Genomic DNA, 8,303 nt, shown 5'->3' with positions numbered 1-8,303 from the left:
ATGCACAAGTTTTATTAGAGCCAAGTTTTCTAGGCCTTTTAAAAGTTTTTCCTCAGGGCTGTTGAGGCCAATTGCACTCATTTTAGTTTCATCTCGTTTTATTTTATCCAATCTCTTTCTTTCCAGAGTGTAACGAGCTGTGAAGGGGCCAAAATATAATCAGGGAAGAAGAAAGAAAAAAAATGAAGGTCTTGAGTTAGACACAAATTGGAAAAATGAGTCTCAAAATGGTTGAAAATAATCATCCCTAATCCCTTTGATTTTAGCTTCTTTGATACATATGAACTATGATTGGCTTCTAGGATTTATAATTCACCCAGGAGTTTTCGTTTTGTTTTCATGGTACCTTGTGATTGCTTCAGGTAACAATATATGACTAGAAATGAGAAAACAGGCTTGTGGATTGAAACCCAAAACAACAGAATGAAATTCATACAATATCAATTTATTCTAAATTACTGTTCTGAGGAGAATACTCTCCTAATTTAACTATGCTTTATATTTTTTGGGAAAATATATGAATTTAAAATTTGATTCACTTTGTTAAACAGACAGGGGAAGAGTTAGAACAGATGTTTGTGTTGTGATTTAAAATTTGGGGGACTTAGAAGTTATTATCTCTTGAAAGTCAAAAACTTTCTTTGCTGCTTCTTCCTTTCCTTCATTTTCTTCCTCTCCTTTTTCTCCTCCTCCTCCTCCTCCTTTTGCTTCTCCTTCTTCTTCTTCTTCATTTTGTCTTCTATTTGGAAGGACCATGCTTGAAGTTGTGCACTGGGAACATGAAACAGCTTTGAAGCATTTTTATATCTGCAGGGACTTTATTCAAATGCAGTCTTGCTCACCTTGGAGTACCAAACCCAAAGCCAGTTTTTACATTTGGTTGGCTTTTTTATTTACATAGATTATTTTCCCTTCACATCCCCATTGATTTTGTGTCTTTAACACACTGATAAAAATAAGACATTACCCATATTTTGGTTACACTTGGAAAATAATGATTGCTAGCAAGAGAGGATCCAAAGCCAGAGGAAGGGAAATTGAGAAGGAAACAGGGCCCGAGAGGGGCCATCTTAACTTGTTTTCTTTACATAGAAATGTCTCAAGATGAGAGTTGAAACAATGGTTTGGACAACTATATTAAAAAATGTTTAGTAGGCACATTTTCCAGTCATATTATAATGAGAAACAGATGTAGATGCTGTTAAATCATGTCAAATATGAACTGCCTGTGTACCCCGTGAATATGTGTAAATATTTAACTAGCAAAACAGTCACAGGAGAACTGCTCTGGAGTAATCTTGGAAGCAGGAAACCACAAATTATAGGTCTGAAATTTACCATGCATGGCTTATGAGTTCAGATAAGTAAAACCAAATGAAGAGACTCTGAAAGTTTTATAAATAGTTCATGATTTTTGGTAGGGGGAGGGAAGAAAAAGGATTAAGGAGAATTTTAATGCACTTCAAGTACAATTAATTATAACCAGAGCAGCAAGAATCATCTGATAGGAATTCAGTTATTCATTTGGATCTAGCATATATTACTTATCAACTTACATAGGAACAATTACTGCAAAATCAGAGCTTACCCTAATTAAGTTCTAAAGTCAGCATGTAAAGTAAAAATCATATATATTCAGACTTACCCTTGACAGTCTCCCTGGAAGGCATCCTGCTGGAGACAGAAATACATAGTTCTACTAACACAGCTAATGTTGGAAGTGATCCCCATATCTTCTGCAGGTTTTGGATGATGAGGATAGGTTTGGTTTATGGGCCAAATGGGAGGGGGGGTTAACTATTGACATCAGGAGCATGTTGCTTGGAAAATATGTATCTTTAAAATGAGAAGCATGCTGTGATTCTAGTCAGATGGAAAGGAAAACAGATTTGTGCTTTCCATTTCATCCACAGCCTGGAGCTTAGACTCCTAGAGGGGAAGAGTGGAATGAATTTGCCCTATTTTATTGCTTTGTTTCACGTCTAATTTTCACTTCATCAAAATAATATTGTCTAATAACCATCTTCACTTTAAATTACTTTGTTGGAGTATAGTTTCCATATAGTGGGGTGCACCGCTCATAAGTGTTTTAGTTCTGAGTTTTAACAAATGCACATATTCATATAACCCATGCTGTTACCAAGATCCAGAGTATTTCTCTTCTTGCTCTATTACAGTCAGTCCTGCTGCTCTTCTCTCTCCAGCCTCAATCGTCATTCTGATTTCGTTCTCCACAGATTGGTTTTGTCTGTTCCAGAATCCATATCAATGGCATTACCTGGCATGTACTTACGGATCTGGCTTCTTTTGTTCAGCATAATGCATGTGAGATTGATTTATGCTGTTGCATGTATCATTTCTGTTTATTGCTGCCTATTGTATCATATATCACAATTTGTTTACTTCTTTTCCTCTTTTTAGACATTTGAAATGTTTTCTGTTTGAGACTATTATAAATAGAGTCACTATGAATGTTCATGTACATGTCTTTGTGTAGAGGCATGTTTTGTTTTCTCTTGAGTAAATATTAAAGAGTAGAACTGGTGGTCAGAAGGTATGTTGTGTTTATTAAGAAACTGCCAACCATTTAAAAAGAATGTTGTCGCTTTTTATATGCTCATTAGTAATGTCTGAGAGTTCTGGTTGTTTCTCATCTTGTTCACTTCTTTTTATTTTTTTGTCATTATAGTAGTATCTCATTGCAGGTTTGTGGGTTTTCCTAATAATTCACTATGTTAAGCATCATTTCATGTGCTTCTTGGACATTCGTAGATCTTTTGTGAAGTATCTGTTCAAATCATTTGCCCATCTTTAGCTGGTCTGTCGTTTTATTATTGAGTTGAAAGAATTCTTTATATATTCTGGATATGGGTCCTTTGCCTGATAGACACTTTGTGAATATTTTCTCCCATCTGTGGTTTGCATAGTCTATCAATGTCATTTTTAAAGTTTCTTTATTTTACAGAGAGAGAGAGAGAGAGAGAGAGCAAGCAGGTGCAGTGGGGTGGGGTAGAGGAAGAGGGAGAGAGAGTCTCAAGTAGACCCTGCACTTTGAACAAAGCCTGACATGGTGCTGGATCTCACAACTCTGAGATCATGAGCTGAGCCAAAACCAAGAGTCAGATGCTCAATTAACTGTGCCACCCAGGCACCCCTATTAATGTCATTTTTAGTGAGAAGAAATCTTTAATTTTTTCTTTTATACTTTCTGCATCCTGGGTGAGAAATCTTCATGTACCTCAAGTTTTTGAAAGTATTCTTTTTATTTTCTTCTGGAAGCTTTATAGTGTTCACTTTTATATTTAGGTCTATGAGGTAGGAACCAAAGTTAAATTTTTTTTATAAGGTATTCACTTGTTCCAGGAGTATTACTGAAAAATGTCTTTTCTTTCCACATTGATTTGCTCTGATGTTTACTTGAAAATAGTTTGATTATAAAAGTGTGTCTTTTTTTCTCAACCCTCTCTTCTGTCTTATTGTCAATTTCTACCTCCTCATACCAATATCATGCTGTCTCAGCTGTCATAGCTTTATTGGAGATCTCTCTTAATTTTTCTTAGCCGTGTTTTGTAATTTTTAGGGCAGAGACTTTAGATATCTTTTGCAAAATTTATCCATATTTTTTGTTTTTTTGATGTTATTATAAAGAGTATTATTTTTTAAATGTAATTTTTCCATTTGTTCATTACTGTTATATAGAAATATTATTGTTTTGTATGTTGACTCTATTTCCTGAGGCCTTGCTAATTCAGTTATTAGTTGTGGAATAGTTGTTTTGTAGATTTCTTTGGATTTTTCTGTGTGTATAACCATGCTGTTTGTGAATGAAGAGAGTTTTATTCCTTCTTTTTAAAGTTTTATACTTTCTATTTATTCTTCCTGGATTATTATTCTGGCTAAACCAATCAGAACAATTTTAAATAGAAATGGTGAGAGTGAATATTCTGGTGTTGTTTTTTGATCTTAGTTGGTAAATGGTCACCATTAGGTATGATATTAGCTGTAACATTTTATACATGTCATTGTTCATATTGAAGAAATTCTAGTAATAATTTGCTGACGTTCTTTATTTTTTTAGGAAGGAGTATTGAATTTTTTCAAATGCTTTTTCTGAATCTACTATGACACAATCCTTCTCTTTCATTGGTCAATGTGCTAAATTATGTTGATTGATACTTCTTAAAGATTTATTTATTTGTTTATTTGAGAGACAAAGAGAAAGAGAGACACAGAGAGAGAGAAGTGGCGGGGGAAGGGGCAGAGGAAGAGGAAAAGAGAGTCTTAGGCAGACTCCCCGCTGATTGCAGAGCCCAACACAGAACTTGATCTCACCACCCTGAGCTCAGGACCTGAGCAGAAACCAAGAGTCAGAGGCCTCCCTGACTGTGCCACCAGATGCCCCTATATTTACTGATTTTTGAAAGTGAAAGCAAACTAGTATTCCTGGAATATATTTTGCTTTTTATATATTGCAAATATTTTATTTTATTAATTTAATCTTATTTTTTTTAAGACTTTATTTATTTATTCATGAGAGACACAGATAGAGAGGCAGAGACATAGGCAGAGGGAGAAGCAGACTTCCCATGGGGGATGCGGGAGTCAATCCCAGGACCCTGAGATCACGACCTGAGCTGCAGGCAGATGCTCAGCCACTAAGCCACCCAGGTGCCCCTATATTGTAAATATTTTATTTTATTTATTTATTTTTTTTTTAAATTTTTTTTTTTATTTATTTATGATAGTCACACAGAGAGAGAGAGAGAGGCAGAGACACAGGCAGAGGGAGAAGCAGGCTCCACGCACCGGGAGCCCGATGTGGGACCTGATCCCGGGTCTCCAGGATCGCGCCCTGGGCCAAAGGCAGGCGCCAAACCGCTGCGCCACCCAGGGATCCCTATTGTAAATATTTTAAAAGCATTTTGTGTTTGTGTTCATGTGGGACATTTGTTAATAATATTCTTTTCTCATAATTTCCTTCTTTGTTTTGGTAGTCTCATAAAAATAGTTAAGTGTCTTCTATACCCTTTTCTGGCAAAGAGAGTTAGTAACCCTTTGTACAATATATGGTTATTTTGAGAATTGATTGAATGAACCTATATTAAAATCTTTAAAACATATATGTGGTATACATGCATAAATAAAATGTTATTTTATCTTCCTCTTAATATTACATTAGTATACCACCTAAGCACCAATTTTTTTTTAACCTAAGCATCTATTAAATAAAATTCCATATTCTGACACTTCTCAGTTGTGGCAACATCATTTATTTGTTTATTTAACATACTTAATTAGAAGACAGTATATTTAGCTCCAGGATAATAAAAAATAAATCAGATATGGTCTACTTTTTATAGAACTTCCTTATAATTATGAGTAGGCACATTATGAAATCCAAAGTTCATCCTGAAATATCAAATATATCTCCAATATGGTTTTGTAATAATATTTAAGTGTATTCTAGTTTCTGAGATTGGTGGTTCATGTATGGGGGAATTTATAGTAATTATCCACAACACATTACTATACTCCCTCATACTTCTCCCCCTCTTTGATCTCATTAGCAAGTAGAATTTCTCCTAGCTCTATAGGTAGGAGATATATATTTGATTGTATACATGCTTTCAGAAAATATTCTGGGGTCATACTTATTCTTTCAAAAAAATGATGCTTAAGTAGAAGTTTAGTTGAAAGCCGATAAACCTACCAGTTTTGACACACAAGCCACCCTTATTTCAATAAAATAAAACTTATTTTGTTAGAGATTGTGCAGTAATTTTCACAGAGGGTAAATTGCAGGAGGAGAGGATTGTGTTTGCAACTAAGCATCTGAAATGCAAATATATATTTATTAACCCGAAATTATTTCTTTTTTCATCTAGACACACTATTGTGTCAGGTAGCAATCTGTTTTTGTTGTTGTTGTTGTTGTTGTTGTTTGTGGCTTTTTTTTTTTTTTTTTACTTGACTTACTTAAGATCATAGTTCTTGTCCAAACATGGAGATTTCTGAAAAAGAAGGAAGGGACCTGCCAAAGGGCCAGCAGGTGGTGCTTCCTTTTCAGTGTGAAAGAAGCCAATATCCAGGCAACCCACCCAGTATTTTACCAAGTGCTACATAAAGCAAAAATTAAGAATTTACACATTTAATCTTGATTCTATGTTTCTATATCTTGATTTTCATTAATTAACCAGTAAGTATTTATGTTAAAAACGTTAAATTGACTCTCTCTTCCCTATCTGAAGACAGATGGGGAATCAGTAGCCCATGGCCAAATACAGAGGCACTAGTGAGCTGTACTCTTAGCTCCTGGGCTGAGAGATAAAATATGAGACTTAGGACACTGTCACCATCGATGGCGGATACCAGCCATTCCCATCAGTGATCCTTGCCATAGAGGATATTAACTGAAGCCTCTGACCCTTTTTCTTCACTTGGCCTAATGCCTTATATTGCAGCCATGTCTGAAGTAATGATCTTCCTATTGATCTCCACACTGGGGATCTGGGCTACTTGTATAATTCAGTTTATTCATGAAAGCAAAACAGCTGTTATTAGAGAAAATCCTTGGCTTGGTGGTATTTTGAAGCTCTTCAGATGTCTAAGGACTCCCACTCTTAGTGCTTTATCTCTATAGTTTTCATGGTCTCTCTCTTTCCCTGTAGAAATGTCATACACACAGGAATTATTTGTCCCGTGTCCCCAGAAGTGTCCTACAAATATTTACTGAACACCAAGACTATTAAGTGCTTAGGGTACAAGGGCAAGCAAAAACACTCACTCCACCTGTTTTCCTGAGGCTTTCAGTCTGATGTGGAGACAGATGTTAATGAGATAGTCACACTAATAAAGGCATAACTACAAAGTTGATGGGGTCCCGAAGGGAAGGAAACCCACTTCTATGAGAGCTTATCCCTGAAACTGTTAGAGATAAAAGGTCTTTTCAAGGACTTCTTTCTTGGTCCTGATCTTATCTCATTTCATCTTTTACAAAACTGAGAACTTTTCAGTATGTTGTATTTCTCCTGTCAAGTCTTGAGATCAACTGTTGAGATGGTCAACATGTATGAGAATTCAGTGAGAACCATAACAATCAATACATTTCTGAGTTTTCTTCCACTGTTAGAAGAGGCCAAAGAATGCTCAGGATACTAGACTAGAGAGAGACACACTAGAGAAAGAACAGGTTTTAAAAAGTGAAAAGATGTGGAAATGTTTTCCAGGTAGATAGATTTGATCTTTGATTGGAATGTCCTTAGTATCTTTAGTTGGTAACATGTACAATGTGTATATTGATAGATCAATTCCTTCATTTCTCCTGATAATATCAAACTTATAAGTACACCAGCATCTCATTCATCCTCCCAGGATGCTGGGCATTCTTTTGAAAGATGTGCTGGGCACGGGGTCCTAATGTTTGCTTTAATTTTCCTGCTGTCATTACCTTCAGCAGATTCCCCTGACTCTGTCCAGTTTCTACATCTAAAACAAGCTGATCATACTCCAAGGATTTGTTTTTATGACCAAAATGAAATCAATTACCTATAAAGCATACACAAGTGTAAGTGATATGATTATAAGCCACAGAGCAGGGCAAACTTCCTTCTTAATGTCAGAGGAAATTTCAAGGTGACATGGCAAAGGCCATCTGTGGAACAGACTCAGAAACAGGAATAGGAGGTGAAGTTTGGACTCTTCTGCCCCTTTTATATGTGCATGCACCCAGTTACACATCATTTTGGAACTTATTTACTTAATACTAATTCAGAAAAGCCTAATAGTTTGAACAAAGACTGGGCCTAACAGGGACTGGATCTAACTCAAAATGCCTTTGCTAAAAAAAAAAAAAAAAAAAAAAAGCCTTTGCTTAATTGATACAATAGAATAGATAAATGACAAAGGAAAGTGTTTCAAATATTCACTAGTATAGACTTTTCTAGCTACTTAAAACATTTTGGAGGCATAATTTCTATAGCATTAATTTGAAGTACCATCTTTCCTTAGAGTCTCTATTCTTTTAAATTCTCTAAGACATTTGTATGGCATTGACTTGTCACAAGGCAGATAAAACTATAACACAAAAGCACTTTAGATATAATTTTCACAATGTAGTTGAACAATAAGTTATTTTCATTTAGAAATTAATATAGTAATTAATTTATTGATAATTTGAAAATAGAGAACATAAGTGGGTAATGGACTGAGGGACAGGGTGGATGGGTAGTACCATTTGTTGAGATGAGGATGAAGAACACATTTTTTTTTTTTAAGAAAAGATGATAAGCTCATTTTTTTTGTTT

General features: G+C 35.2%; 1 long non-coding RNA gene across 1 annotated transcript; it reads right to left on the bottom strand.

Moving 5' to 3' along the window:
* Positions 1-424: 424 nt before the first annotated feature.
* Positions 425-1,919, bottom strand: LOC112644330 (uncharacterized). Its single transcript, XR_003126292.2, has 2 exons — positions 1,646-1,919; positions 425-771 (listed from the first exon to the last, which is right to left on the bottom strand). It is a non-coding gene; the product is annotated as an uncharacterized LOC112644330 (long non-coding RNA).
* Between the last annotated feature and the right edge of the window lie 6,384 nt (positions 1,920-8,303).

This window comes from Canis lupus, chromosome 1 (assembly GCF_003254725.2).
Source record: "Canis lupus dingo isolate Sandy chromosome 1, ASM325472v2, whole genome shotgun sequence".
Taxonomy (NCBI): domain Eukaryota; kingdom Metazoa; phylum Chordata; class Mammalia; order Carnivora; family Canidae; genus Canis; species Canis lupus.
This window is presented reverse-complemented; position numbering and strand designations above follow the sequence as displayed.